General features: G+C 38.3%; 1 protein-coding gene and 1 long non-coding RNA gene across 3 annotated transcripts in view; one reads left to right on the top strand and one right to left on the bottom strand.

The window, feature by feature from the left end:
• Positions 1 to 13,168, top strand: part of LOC110170284 (pro-neuregulin-3, membrane-bound isoform) — a 636,481-nt gene that overhangs the window by 528,288 nt on the left and 95,025 nt on the right. The window lies entirely within an intron of this gene.
• On the bottom strand, positions 8,110 to 9,978 carry LOC129411497 (uncharacterized). 2 transcript variants are annotated; one of them, XR_008633323.1, is made up of 3 exons: positions 9,681 to 9,978; positions 8,849 to 8,998; positions 8,110 to 8,390 (listed from the first exon to the last, which is right to left on the bottom strand). It is a non-coding gene; the product is annotated as an uncharacterized LOC129411497 (long non-coding RNA). The 2 variants fall into 2 exon arrangements; XR_008633322.1 differs by having other exon boundaries at positions 8,110 to 8,459.

Here is a 13,168-nt window from a genome sequence, read left to right on the forward strand (position 1 = left end):
TTAAGGAGCTCTAGGCACTAGTCTGAGAGTGTGGTGAAATAAAGTAAGACAGTGACACCACTGAAAGATGACTGGAGGAGAAGGGAGATGCTGATGTGAAGTGTTACTAAGCACACAAGATGGATGAACACACAGGTTTAATGGTCACTGCATGGAACACTGTCTATTTTAGGCACTAGTGAATAAATGAGCTCAACTAAATAAGAATCAGACATGGACAAATGAAGACTGACCAAGAGTAATCTGTCAGGTGTGCAGATGAGCTGAAGGAAGCAGATGAGGGCCTAAGGAGCTCTGCAGATGCTAGAAGCAGGTCGGAGGTTGCAGATGAACTCACGTCAGGTTTATACTACTAACTGTGAATCAAGTTTTTGCACATATATTGAACAGGTTAACAACTATGACAACTGTGTTGTGCTCCAGTCCGCTGCACTGTCCGGGAAAAACAGGCTCTTAGGCTTATTTGCATAACTACTTATGCAAATAAGTGAGACAATAGAGAGAGAGAGACAGAGAGATCAGATTAGCAGCAGTTTTGCTCTCACTGCTGTGCTCTCTGTAGCTGCAACTGATTTGTTTCCTTTTCCTCCTGTATTGATCCTCCACTGCAAAGAGAATATCAGTCTGTTAATAACTGTGTCTACCGTGGCAGACAGCACATCCAATGAGCCTAACAAGAAAAAGAGCCGCTCCGAGGGGGAGTCTGAGGCTGCGATTGATTGAGCACACAGGGAAGCGGCACAGGCTCTGGCTTTACATCACTGGCTATCATAGTAGATACATGAACAGATCAATTTGAAGCACAAATGCTCTTGTATTTTATTTGTTGATTTTTGCATGATGCACATGTCATGTTATCATGCTTGTGTTGTGGCAAAAATTATATATCTCTCTTGAAGATAAATAATGAATCCATTTGCGAAGCCCGATGAGTTTTTGGAATATAGACCAAGGTTTATTCTTGTTACAGCAGATATGGACAGGGCCTAGGCCTGTTTCGGCCAAAGCCCAACAGCCTCTCACCGTGTCTCCCCCATGTCCCCTCCCAGAGCCTTTGAGCTCTCAGTATTTATACAGAAATACAAGTTGCATACATATTAAAGCAGAGTGACTTTGGTTTCAGAGGCTGGTGCTAAATGAACATACAGTTGATGATAACAAAAGGCTTCCTGAAGGCGGAGACAGTTGTGCCTGATGAACCTTTACACATGTTAATGACTGGTCTGGGTTTCAGGTAGAAATCACATTAATTTACACAAGACAGATTGAGAGAAATCTTTCCACAATCTAAATTTCTATCACACTTGTGTTATCACATATTTGAGCACAGTTTATTTTGAGATGGGTGCTACTAAACATTTTTGTTATTGATATGATACCAGTACTTTTGGGGGTGATTTTTTCCAATACATTTTTCAATAAATAAATGTATACAAAAAGCTTTTAAATCGACTCTTAAGGACAAATAAAACACCTGGCTGAGTTGGATCAGTTTAAATTTACATGCTAATTAGTAGTGATATTTGCATAACAGTATTGATACCAACATTTGCACTCAGTCAGTATTTATAAACCAATACTTTGATACCGATACTCCCCGTCCCTAGAGCACAGAATGGTTGGAACAATGGAAGACTGAAGAAGATCTTAAAGCTTATATCAACAATTGGCATTCAGAACCATACAATGATGTTTTTCTCTCCCTCATATGTTCAGATGTTCTACACTACAACTTAGTCACAATAATAGAACCCACAGCAAACCGTCACAATAACACACCAGCAGACAGAGAAGTATCAATATGAACGCCACAATCCTGATCACTACCAAAAAAGAAAACAAACAATATCTTTATCTGTGTGCTGTATTACCAAGCAGCTTTGGATGGGGACAAAACTCATGAAAAATGCATGTATGTTCTAAATCCATCTCCAGGGCTTTGGGGCTTTAAAGTTTTGCTGTTTCTGGGTGCACTACACAGGCGGGTGCAGATGTGTGTGTGTTCCGTACTTTCTCTATACAGCACCTTCTTTCATGTGCCATTGCTACACAGCTGCTTTGCATGCTGACAGTGTGGAGATTTAGTTCCAGTTTGGTTTATCATAGAACACGGAATGTCAAAGGCAACATACTTGTTTCTAACAGCATTGTCTCAAAATCAAAAAACCAAGTGCAGTTAGTTAGTGAAAAGGCTTTTACTGTGTCAGAACAGATAATATTTTAGACAATAGAATTGCATTTATTTAGACAATATAATTAGATTTTCGACTTTAAATACAACTTTATTGTATATTACCATGTGGCCTTTATATTTGTGCAATACCTCAGTCATCCAGGTAGGTTCCATAATGGGCCATACATGCATACAAGTTAAGAACATAGTAAAACAACATAATTTTATGTGGCACTATAAATGGAATAGATAGTGCTCTTTAGAAATACACAATCGCTCCGGTATGCTTGGACACAGGTTTAAAATGTTATAAAAAATAATAATAATAATAAATTGCATATTACAATCTCTATAAACCACAATTTTGATCTGGAGGATTAACTGTGTAAGGAAAGAGAGCAAACCACTGTTTGGCTCAATGACGTCTGTGTGGATATGGTGACCCTTACCTTCCATTTGATCACTTAACACAGGCTCTTTCTGTGTTTACTCATTATAATGCCAGAGGCTGCTCCATGATGGATTTGGCATTCTATAAGTGTGACGTAAATCTGGACTAATAAAACTGAAAAAGAAGGTTGAAGCCTATTAGCCTAATTGTAAATGCGAGGAAGCATTATGGACGTTTCGGGAAATCGGGGCTAGAAATAAGTTGTCAGCGGCAAGCTTCTGGGTGTGTCCAGTCAGCATCATTTCTCTGAGTGATTTGCTCGCTGAAGCCATCTGTCAGAGCAGAGCTAAAGGAGCGGAGCAGCACACAGGATACCCAATGCCCAGCTTTAGGCTGCTGTTCACAGTCAATAATGCATGTAAAAGTTGACAATATGTGTCAGTTAATTTGTTGTGCCCATAGATGGCGCTAGTGTATTTAGATTTGTTAGGAAGTTTTCTCGTATTCTTTATACTGTTTATAGTTAGTTCCTCATTATTTAGCAATCATTTATAAGGCTATTTATGAGCAACTGAATTTTATTTTGTGCAATATTTTGAATTTTTTGTTGAATTTAGTGAAGGTAAAGGAGAAAACAAAACAAAAACTACTTCCTGTTCCGGTTCATTTTGACACTGGTGTGAAGTCGACCCCGACAACACCGGCTGATACCAATCGCAAGGTTACTATTAAAAGTTTGTAAACCGGTTTGTTTATTTGCAGGCTAAAGTGGTATGTACAGTTATGCATTAATTTTCTTGTGTTTATAAGGTGAGATCTCGTGTTATATTGTATGTTTTTATTTCTACGATGAACTGTGACAACATCAAGACCGCAGTAAACATCAGTCAAAGGAACCTCGTGTCTCTCGTGTTTGTGAACAAGCCGGCACAATGCAGTTTGAGTCAAAGCCAGGGTCAACTGCATCACTCACTCTAGTACTGCACTACACAAGGGGAAGATCAAGAAGGACAGATTAGTCATTCAAGAGCTGCATTGCTCCTGGTTTTACCTCCAAGAGATTATACTTTATTGGGAAATGTGTCCTCTACATTGACCCCTCCTTCATTGCAGCTGGGGCAAACACTTGCTAACATGCTAACCTCTTTGTAGTTTTGGAAACTAATCTTGAGTCTAAATAATCTAATCTAATCTGAATCTAAATAATATTGAGCTGTATCAGAACAAGTATAAGAGCACAGACTAGTATTGGCTCATGGACCACAGTGGAACCTACCTGCACCACTGAGGGATTACACAGATATAAGACCAAGAAGGAATTATGGTTTAATTTTGAAAATCACATTCTATTGTCTGAAGAAAGAGATTTTTTAAATTTTATTTTATTAGAATTTTTTTGTTTTTTGTTTTGTCATTTTGGTATAAAAATAATTTATTAATATCAGATATTAAGTCTATTCCTTAGTAGCAAAATCAAATTTTAATTTTTTGTATAATGACAGCACTAGTGCCACTATTAGTACAACAATCTTCAAAGCCAGCTTTAATCGCACTGATCTGTTCCGTCCTCTAGGGGGCACCACAGGAGCCACTATCCAACTCAGTGTAGAGTCCACGCTCAAGTAGTGGAGAAAGCTTGTCATCAAGGTTAATGGACCATTAGGTTTGGAGCTGAAAGAGAGTTGTTGAGAAAATGTAGAAATTTCAGACTATTTGAATGAATGTTTATTTGGACAGTAATACATAGAACATGCATAGAGAACATAAATACTTAGATATAACACATAAAGTAAATATTTATTTTCCGTAATAATACGCGAAAATAAATTGCACACAAATTTTATTTGTGTCTGAAAAAGGAGTAGGAGGAAGTAAATACTTATTTAACCCCACCCCGTTTTTCTCCTGTCCCAAATTAACTAAGAACATATAGACTTCTCATTTCCTGTACAATATAAGATATAATTCACAGTACCTGCATGTCAGTACAAATCTAACAACAACAACAACAACAAATATATGTATATTATGTACATAGATATAATATATATATCATATACACAGGTATATTACATACATACATATACATGTATTAAGGACAAATTTTTTCAGCACAGCATTTTGAAATAATCCCTTTTTTAACTGCACTTTTGAATACATGTATATTTGGACAAAGTTTTAGTTCTCTTTTTATGTTGTTCTATAATTTTACACCACAAAGATACTATAATTTTACACCACAAAGATACAAAAACTCTTCCTTGTTGTTTGAGCACAAGGCACTTTAAAATTTAAAAAGCCTCTTGAGTTATAGTTTCGTTCCCTTTCACAAAAAAGTAGTTGGATATTTTTTGGTAAGTGCTTATTTTTAGCTTTTTACATTACTTGTGCAGTTTGGTACAGAATCAGATCATTCAGTGTTTCAGTTCAGTCATTTGGCATGAATAAACAGTGGATTAGCGTGGTCATAAAATTTGACATTATAAATAATTCTTATTGCTCTTTTTTGAAGTTTCATCAATGTTTCTATTGCGGTTTTATAGTTATTGCCCCATATTTCCTCACAGTATGTTAAATATGGTAAAACCATTGAACAGTAAATTGTGTGTAGTGCCCTGTGATCCAAAAGATGCTTTGCTTTGTTTAATACTGCAATACTTTTTGATATTTCATTATGTATATATTGGATATGGGCTTTCCAGTTGATCTTTTCATCAATTATGACCCCTAAAAATGTACTCTCCTTAACCTGCTCTATACTTACACCTTGTATCTGTAACTGTATTTCTTCCTTCTTCTTGTTCTACAGTTTCTAACTGACTGTCCATTGCCTCTTTGTCTTCCATGGCACCATCCTTCTTGTCCCCATCTTTGATATCTTCCCTTTGCTTGTGATATTGGTCGGACAATGATTTGAAGTGGGGGTTGGTTTGGAACAGATGGAGTCTGATATTGTGTCACTGGTGGAATCATCTGTATTGCAACTGTGGTAGGAATATCGAGCGTGGGAGAGGCTGTAGGCATGGATGCTGTGACTTCTATGTGGTTGGCTTGTTTCTCGTGTTCATCTCCCTTTCTCGTGTTCATCTCCCCAAAGAGCATTATTTTAGTTTTATTCAAATTTAGAGATAATTTATTTGTGTCAAAGCATATTTTTAGCTGTATTGTTGAGGAAAATAACCCTTTTCCTCGCATGTTCATTAGTTTCTGCTTAGACAAAAAAATTACACTTGAAACAGAAATAAAGTCCAGATAATTTACTTATTCCAAAGTCATACTTGTACAAGGAGTCTGTGCTGACATTTCCATGCACAGACTGAATATTTATGCCTATACAATGATTTTTATACACAAACTATAGTGGGAGACGACCGTGGTTTTGACTTAGTGCCTCTTCGTTGGTGCAGCCAGGCCTCTTGGCACGTTGCACAAGCTTATCCGATTGTGACAAGGATCCCCCGGATTCATCTCACTCCCCTCACGGGAGCGTCTTGCTGGTTTGATCAGGGTGATGAGTCGTGAATGAGTATATCCCTATCAAATAAGTCCTTGCCCTATTTATTTAATTGATTAGACATATAGATAGAAATATAATATCTTGTACATGAACTGAATCTATCTCTGCATCCCTCATCTGTAACCCGGTCCTTGTTTTCTGGGTCATTGTATAGTGAATAATAATAGTACAATAATAAAATATAGCAGTACATCAATAACTGTAGAGCAGCACATCAGTTACATCATAGCAGTAGTTATACCCCACCTAAGCCATTAGTTTTCCATGTTCCACAACATGGAAAACTAATGACAGTTCCTTGCCTCTGGATGTCTGTAAATTCTGCCATTATATGCTGGTTGGTGTGGGCTTTGCCACTGCTGTTGCATTTGAAATTGTCGGTTTTCATATGTACAGTCTCTCACCCAGTGATCATTCCCTCCACAGCCAAAGCAGGAATAATTTCTTGTTCTACAGTTTCTAACTGACTGTCCATTGCCTCTTTGTCTTCCATGGCACCATCCTTCTTGTCCCCATCTTTGATGTCTTCCCTTTGCTTGTGGTATTGGTCGGACAATGATTTGAAGTGGGGGTTGGTTTGGAACAGATGGAGTCTGATATTGTGTCACTGGTGGAATCATCTGTATTGCAACTGTGGTAGGAATATCGAGCGTGGGAGAGGCTGTAGGCATGGATGCTGTGACTTCTATGTGGTTGGCTTGTTTCTCGTGTTCATCTCCCTTGGACTCAGCGCTGTGCTGTCTGACTTGAAGCATGAGTAGAGTCTTGGTGAGGGTAGACAACTCCTCAGCTGTAATCCGGTCCCTGTTTTCTGGGTCAATGTATAGTGAATAATAATAGTACAATAATAAAATATAGCAGTACATCAATAACTGTATAGCAGCACATCAGTTACATCATAGCAGTAGTTATACACCACCTAAAACTAGTTATGTATCCTAACAGTACATCCAACTGATGTGAACATTTGTTTAATATGGACACTTGAACTCTGGTATACTGTGGTCTCAATATATGCACCTGTGTGCCTTCTATGATAAAGGTAATTATGGTATCCTGTCTAGTCTATCTCAGGAGGTGTTATATTTTAGTTACATCACTTGCCTTGCCATATTAGATTTAAAAATATATAACAAGTTAACTAAAGTCTTGAGCATGTGTGGTATCTGACCACCGAAGGCAGACTGCAGCTTTGTGTTAAATTTGTCATGGTTCATGTTTTGTAGTGGTTGTAGTTTGTGTTTTATTTTGACATTTGTCCTGTCACCTTGTATTTTTGAGTTTTACTTCCTGTCTTGATTGTTTGCCCCGCCCTAATGTGTTTCACCTGTGTCTATAGCTGTGTCCCAATTCAAAGGGCTGCAGCCTCCGAAGGCTGCGAAGGCTGGGTCCTTCGTCGGCCGCGGCTGCAGCCCTTGAACTGGCCTCCGCGGACGACAGGCCGTTGAGGAAATGGGACAGATCTAGACCTCGGAGCCGCTCTCCCGTCGCCCAGCAACCGAGGGACGCTGCTAGAGCTAATGCTAATGCTAACACGCTCCGCGCAGATTACGCACACGGATCAGTAAAAAGAATATGCACAGGTCATCAGACTGTCGGATTTTGTGACCAAATTATTTTAATAATTCGCATCCAAATCTTATGGCCAAAAACAAAAATGTATGTTTAACTTTTGCAAAACAAAACGGCTATATTTAAGGGATACATCTTAAATAGACTAAATTATCTTAAAGTTTACAAAAACTATGATGAGTTATGCATTACTAAATATTATCATTATTAAGGATTTGTAAAGAAAGAAAGACATCTCTCCTGAGAAAAGCTGGTTTATTAAACAATCCAAGGAACTTCTGGAAATACTTTATCATAATATGAAGTCAAATATTAAACCCATTACACACACTCTGCATTAACAGGTTAGTACAAACAGCTGTATGTCAGTAAATCTCATTGTGTTCCCTTTTTGCTGAAGCAAGTGACAATCAAAAATGAACAAAATATCTTTGCCAAAATATGATCATGTGGAATACCACTGCTTATCTGCAGTACAATAGTACATTCTTATAGTACATGTAATTAGTTACTATCAAAAGAGACATCAAACCAATGGCACATTTCACCATAAATCAAATGTCAGTACAGACTGAAAAACATTCAGAAAAACTTATGAGCAGATGTTTTCATTTCTGTCTCGCACACTTGTTCAGATCATATGAGACTCTGGACCTCCTCCTCAGAGACTCTGGACATGGACATTGGAGACATGGACAGTGGACTTGGACCACTCAGTCTGATGTGTCTCTCGTCTTCTGGAGGAGGAAGAGCAGAATGGGTGTTAGGTCTGATTGATTCAAAGTTCTGTCCTGCAGAGTGAAAACCTGTAATGACACACACATTAAGAAAACTACAACACTATTAGAGGAAAATAAGTTTCACAGAGCATGCAGCCCCAAAGAACACCTGGACTCCCCCCCGCACTATTTACATTTATTATTATTTATTTATACGCAAGGGAGTGAGAAAAAACAATTCTTTATATGTTTTTCGTATGAAGAATTGACAATAAACAATTTTAACGTTGAACTTAAACTTTGATGTACATTCAGATTCAAAGGCAGTTTATATCTGAAACAGCTAAATGAATAGAGGAATCCCACACATTTGAGAAATGCATATTTTCACAATTTAAAATCATAATTTCAACATGAGCATGATTCATTTGCAACTCTTATTATTAGTAGAATTTTCAATGTTACATGCCCCATACCTAATTGTTGGCAGGAGTCTGGGTCAGTACCTCCAGCTCAGTGTGGACTTTACTTTGTCATCTGCATTTGACCCATTTTATGAATCACAAGCATCTTGTCAGCCAACAGTTCTGTGGCCCCTGCAGTGTGCTGTGTCCTCATACTGGAGGCTGCAGATGAGAAAAGAAAATTCATGTAAAACAGATTTCTCATTGTTATAACATTAGATGTGACAGACTTAACAGACACAGCCAGGTCGTATCTACACCAGTGTCTGCACAAATCTGTTAAACGAGCCTCATGTCCATCATAAATCTGACCTGTCCAGGCAGGATTATTTACTCTTCACTTTACAAACATGCACGGATTGTTAAAAGTAGATAATGTATTCCCTGAATGAAATGCACACGTTGGAGGCATATATTATGTGATTTACAAGTAAATATGAGCTTTGATAGAGTCAAACTGAGTCTTTTCAGTTGAATGTATGAAAATAATGCGTGTTTTCATCTTAACTCCGAGCTACACTGACCAACTGTTTACATGTTTACACTGTCCGTGAAAACGTGGAGTTTTCTCCTCGTAGCTTCTTTAAATCACTCCGTGGGCTTCTTTTCCCCTAACAGTAAAAACATCATTAGTGTTTGATGGAAATGTGTCCAAATATGGAAGTTTGAGCGGATTTTTCATCGCATTAGCTGCTGCACATCACTAGGCAAACTTTAGCTCAAAACTCCGCGGTTCACGCAGTTAAAAAACAAACTTATTTGACAGTTTTGTGGGAGTTATGGTCGTACTTTACGTTTACAGTTGTGTTAGTAATGATTTCCTAAAGTTAAAAGTGTTACTCACATGTTTTTCTCCGCTCTCCAGACGGGCTTTTTGCTGCGTGTTTTCGCTCCGTGTTTTCGAACATCTGACTGCCGCCGCGCGGTGCATGCTGGGATACTGAAGGCTGCGAAGGATACTCGGATGTGTCCTCCGTTCGCGGCCCCATCTCCATGGAAACGAGACCGGTTTTAGGGCTGCATTTGAAGGCTGCATGACATAAAAATGAAATGGGACAGGCCTTGTTTCACCGGAAGTGACGTATGCGGCCTTAAAACCAGCTTTCGGAGGCTGCAGCCCTCGAATTGGGACACAGCCAACGTGTGTGCATTTATACCCTGTGTTCTCCTCTGCCCTTGGTTGGTCCATTGTCTCTGTCCGAGTGTCTCTGTGCCTCTTGTCATGGCAATTTACTCTTGAGTTTTGGATTTTTTTGGTTTTGTCATTAAATACTTTGAAGCAGTCCTGCGTTTTGGGTCCTCCCTCTGTTTCCACGTGACAAAATTACCCCATTAACCTTTTCCCATCCACAGCAGAGCAATTATTTACAGGCAGTCTCATTGAGAGGAGCAGGCCCAAGAACAACACATGAAGAGTGAATAATGCATGGCTTCAGAAACTGCAAATGATCACAGATGCATAATTGAACATCTTCAACAACACACAGTGCATGCATTAATATGATAATCCAATCTGCTCAATGGGAGAAAAAATAAACAGACATATTTATAACATATTATTAACATGGCTTTGTAGAATGATTCAACAAAGAGAGGGAGTCCATACAAAATTGCATTTCAAATTTGGTGTATGTCCTTTCAAAGCTATGCTAAATGTACTGTTTATGTTTGACTGATGGTGTTGTGGAAATTATCTGTAAAATAATACCAAAGCAGACAAGAAGACTGTCTAGGTTGGTTTATTACATTTGCACCGGTAACAAACGATCTCACTGCTGACGGACAGAGTTTCTGCCAGCAAAGAGCCAAGAGCAGTGGGGTAACAACTCTTAAATACTTTAAGGTCCAAGCCCTTCCCAAGAACAGTTTGCATTTAGGTTTGTCTAGCTGGACATTTGGCTTTCTTAGCTTTGAAATGTAACACCTTTACATGAAGATGTGAGTACAAGTGACGATGATCAATGCTTAACATGTGATATAACCATCAGACATGTAAATGGAAAACCCAAAGGTACCTAGAGCCTTCCTGTGAGAAAAAGGATAAGACAAAAAATAGTGTGGCTTTTACCTCTTACTTGGACAACAGAAAGAGCAACACCCAATACTAAAATTTCCACCACAATGGGATATTCACAAGATGATTATATGAAATGAACAGGGTTGCACCAGGAAGAAAAATATTGAAAATATTGTATCCGACCCACTGCCTGACCCGCATTTTAAAAAGTACTCCATGCTCTTGATTAACATCATCTAAATAAAGTGACCATAAATAAAGTGAGTGAAATGGTGGTTAAATAAAGACCTACGCTAAACCTGCACACATACAATCTGCACACTTAGGATCTCTGAAAACATGAACCAGGTTCTACGCGATATATGCACAGAACAGACTCACCATGAGCAGCACATCCCTATGTCACAAAAAGAACACATATATTCCACTGAGTCGTGTCCTTTAGTTCGACCGAAGCTGACAACATGAGCGCACATGAGCAGGGTTTTTTTTTTTTTTTTTTTGGTTTGTTTGTTTTTTTCGAAAATCAATTGTTAAATCTCCCGGCGATCAATTAAGAAAATTGACTACATAAATCTACTATCTATGAAGAAAGTGAGGGACATGCATGCCAGCTTCTGCTCATCCCAGGATTAAGGTAAATATGGTTTTAATTGAAAATGTATTAGCTATGTTTATTTTTTGTGGGATGTCCAATTTATATGTAGAAATGCACATGTGCAAAGGTGACTTGGTATATTGGCGTATGTTGGGTATAAGTGGCTCTCCTCTTGAGTTTGCTCTTCCAATGTGGCTCTTCTGGAAAAAAAAATAGTGAGTATCACTGTCCTAGACCCTACATATGCACTAAATGTTTAATTAGCTATTAAGCACCTTTCAAACTGAAACATTTTGTAGTTAAAGCCAAAATCTGTAGCTTCTCCACAAACCTGACTCTGATTTGGCTTGGAGCAGGGCCTTGTTTCTATGGAAATGTTGTTCTTTTGACTATAATCATCCACAGAATGGCATTAAAATTTAATTATATCCATGTAGAATGTTCTGAATATGTAATTTTATATTTCCATGGAATTATGCAGGTAATGCCACCTCCAGAAAGTTACATAGTGTATCTTAAAACACTCTGATACTTCACATAACTGATACTAATATTAGAATCAGTATTAGAATCAGTTCTCTCACCGTTTAAGAGACATCTTTTAATCCCACATGATCAGAGACCTGTGTGTGCTGTTGTCTCCTTATGGAGGCTCCTCAGATCCATACACATCTTTTAATCAAGCTTCAAAGTAATTGGAACAGCCTCTCACATTTGTTTGTGTACTATGAAGGGACTTGTTGCAGTAGTCTGAGGCCTTATCTTTCCTATATCAGCCTGTGTGTCATCTCCAGCATGCATCCCTCACAAACCCTATTTATGTTGGGAACGATGGCAGGACGAGATCAGAAGGAAACTATGGCAGAAGCAGATAGAGCCATCTCCCAAATCTAATGCACTCTGAAGGGGTGACATGCAGAGAAAAAACAACAACCATACATTAGATGTTCACACTGCTTATGAAGAATGATTCCTCCATCATAAATCCAAGAGACAGAAAGAAAGTATAAAAAGATTCTCACAAAGGAAAGCAATGGATTGATGGCGGTGTGGGTTTTTTTTTTGTTTTTTTTTGCTGCTCACTGCGGAATTTGGAGCGGTGATTTTCAACACTAGTAAGCAGTGTCCTTAGAAATGATCTTCTTTGTGGCTGTCAGCAAATGCATAATCTTGAGACAGAGGCTGGCTGTCTTGGCATGCAAATCAAACACACCTGGATGGATATCATTATCAGCCTCTGGTTCGATTTTACACACTCACACAGCTCATTGAAGAGTCCAGATATTCTGAGATCAGAATAGGGCTTTTGAAGTGAACTAGTGAACATTTAAGACATTTGTACTTTTCAACCAGAAGAAATTCATTTTGTATACTACTTTCCCTCTTCTATCCTAATGCTATCACTTTAAGGTAGAATACTCTACATTACCCCTCTAATGAAAAGGTTTGAATCAAATACATGATTATTGATATATATATTATTGATTGTATGATCATTGTAAATTATTCAAAATTACAAAAGCATTTTAGACCATTGTATTTACACTTAATAATTTGCTCCTAGTCTATGTAGGGAAAGGTGCCTGTTCAGGGCCTGCTCCCCTATTCTGACAGAATCCACAAACCAGGAACCTAGAGAAGTCGGTTCTGTCTGACTGCCTCTTGGTATTTACAACCCCGATCTTCTGAGCTTTCACACCTCTCTTCCCCCACGCAA

This window comes from Boleophthalmus pectinirostris, unplaced genomic scaffold (genome assembly GCF_026225935.1).
Source record: "Boleophthalmus pectinirostris isolate CB_2022bp ecotype Guang Dong unplaced genomic scaffold, ASM2622593v1 HiC_scaffold_5, whole genome shotgun sequence".
NCBI classification, from domain to species: domain Eukaryota; kingdom Metazoa; phylum Chordata; class Actinopteri; order Gobiiformes; family Gobiidae; genus Boleophthalmus; species Boleophthalmus pectinirostris.